Here is a 2,828-nt window from a genome sequence, read left to right as displayed (position 1 = left end):
CATCCAATCACTCGCTGCTAGATGAACTCATAGATGGATCTTGGTGAAACCGTAGGAATTTTTTTTTGTTTTCTGCTTCGTTCCCCAACAGTGGCATCATGAGCTAGGTCTATGAGTAGTTCTCTTGCGCGAGTAGAACACAATTTGTTGTGGGCGTAGATGTTGTCAACTTTCTTGCCGCTACTTGTCTTATCTTGCTTCAACGGTATTGTGGGATGAAGCGGCCCGGACCAACCTTACACGTATGCTTACGTGAGACCGGTTCCACCGACTAACATGCACAAGTTGCATAAGGTGGCTGGCGGGTGTGTGTTTCTCCTACTTTAGTTGGAGCAGATTCGATGAACAGGGTCCTTATGAAGGGTAAATAGAAGTTGACAAATCACGTTGTGGCTTTCACGTAGGTAAGAAAACGTTCTTGTTAGAACCCTACTTCAGCCACGTAAAACCTGCAACAACAATTAGAGGACATCTAACTTGTTTTTGCAGCAAGTGCTTTGTGATATGATATGGCCAAAGTTGTGATGAATGATGAATGATCTATATGTGATGTATGAGATGTTCATGCTATTGTACAAGGAATCACAACTTACATGTCGATGAGTATGACGGTGACAGGATGATCATGGAGCCCCAAGATGGAGATCAAAGGAGCTATGTGATATTGGCCATATCATGTCACTATTATTATTTGATTGCATGTGATGTTTATCATGTTTTGCATCTTGTTTACTTAGAACGACGGTAGTAAATAAGATGATCCCTTACAACAATTTCAAGAAGTGTTCTCCCCTAACTGTGCACCGTTGCTACAGTTCGTCGTTTCGAAGCACCACGTGTTAATCGGGTGTGATAGGATCCTTACGTTCACATACAACGGGTGTAAGACAGTTTTACACATGCAAAAACACTTAGGGTTAACTTGACGAGCCTAGCATGTGAAGACATGGCCTCGGAACACAGAGACCGAAAGGTCGAACACGAGTCGTATGGAAGATACGATCAACATGAAGATGTTCACCGGCGATGACTAGTCCGTCTCACGTGTTAATCGGACACGGCCTAGTCGACTCGGATCATGTAACACTTAGATGACTAGAGGGATGTCTAATCTGAGTGGGAGTTCATTAATAATTTGATTAGATGAACTTAATTATCATGAACTTAGTCTAAAATCTTTACAATATGTCTTGTAGATCAAATGGCCAACGTTGTATTCAATTTCAACGCGTTCCTAGAGAAAACCAAGCTGAAAGACGATGGCAGCAACTATACGGACTGGGTCCGGAACCTGAGGATCATCCTCATAGCTGCCAAGAAAGATTATGTCCTACAAGCACCGCTAGGTGATCCACCCGTCCCACAGAACCAAGACGCTATGAACGCTTGGCAGACACGTATTGATGACTACTCCCTCGTTCAGTGCGGCATGCTTTACAGCTTAGAGCCGGGGCTCCAAAAGCGTTTTGAGAGACATGGAGCATATGAGATGTTCGAAGAGCTGAAAATGGTTTTTCAAGCTCATGCCCGGATCGAGAGATATGAAGTCTCCGATAAGTTCTTCAGCTGTAAGATGGAGGAAAATAGTTCTGTCAGTGAGCACATACTCACTATGTCTGGGTTACATAACCGCTTGACTCAGCTGGGAGTTAATCTCCCGGATGACGCGGTCATTGACAGAATCCTCCAGTCGCTTCCACCAAGCTACAAGAGCTTTGTGATGAACTTCAATATGCAGGGGATGGTAAAGACCATTCCTGAAGTATTTGCTATGCTGAAATCAGCAGAGGTAGAAGTCAAGAAGGAACATCAAGTGTTGATGGTGAATAAAACCACTAAGTTCAAGAAGGGCAAGGGTAAAAAGAACTTCAAGAAGGACGGCAAGGAAGTTGCTGCGCCCGGCAAGCAAGCTGTTGGGAAGAAGTCAAAGAATGGACCCAAGCCTGAGACAGAGTGCTTTTATTGCAAAGGGAAGGGTCACTGGAAGCGGAACTGCCCCAAATACTTAGCGGACAAGAAGGCCAGCAACACAAAAGGTATATTTGATATACATGTAATTGATGTGTACCTTACCAGTGCTCGCAGTAACTCCTGGGTATTTGATACCGGTGCCGTTGCTCATATTTGTAACTCACAGCAGGAGCTGCGGAATAAACGGAGACTGGTGAAGGACGAGGTGACGATGCGCGTCGGGAATGGTTCCAAGGTCGATGTGATCACCGTCGGCACGCTACCTCTACATTTACCTACGGGATTAGTTATAAACCTCAATAATTGTTATTTAGTGCCATGTTTGAGCATGAACATTGTATCAGGATCTCGTTTAATACGAGATGGCTACTCATTTAAATCCGAGAATAATGGTTGTTCTATTTATATGAGAGATATGTTTTATGGTCATGCTCCGATAGTCAATGGTTTATTCTTAATGAATCTCGAGCGTATTACTACACATATTCATAGTGTGAGTACCAAAAGATGTAAGGTTGATAATGATAGTCCCACATACTTGTGGCACTGCCGCCTTGGTCACATAGGTGTCAAACGCATGAAGAAGCTCCATGCAGATGGACTTTTAGAGTCTCTTGATTATGAATCATTTGACACGTGCGAACCATGCCTCATGGGAAAAATGACCAAGACTCCGTTCTCAGGAACAATGGAGCGAGCAACCAACTTATTGGAAATCATACATACTGATGTGTGCGGTCCAATGAGTGTTGAGGCTCGCGGTGGCTATCGTTATGTTCTCACCCTCACTGATGACTTGAGTAGATATGGGTATGTCTACTTAATGAAACACAAGTCTGAAACCTTTGAAAAGTTCA

This window comes from Triticum urartu, chromosome 6, assembly GCF_003073215.2.
Source record: "Triticum urartu cultivar G1812 chromosome 6, Tu2.1, whole genome shotgun sequence".
Lineage (NCBI taxonomy): Eukaryota > Viridiplantae > Streptophyta > Magnoliopsida > Poales > Poaceae > Triticum > Triticum urartu.
The sequence above is the reverse complement of the archived record's forward strand: the minus strand, read 5'-3'. Positions refer to the sequence as shown.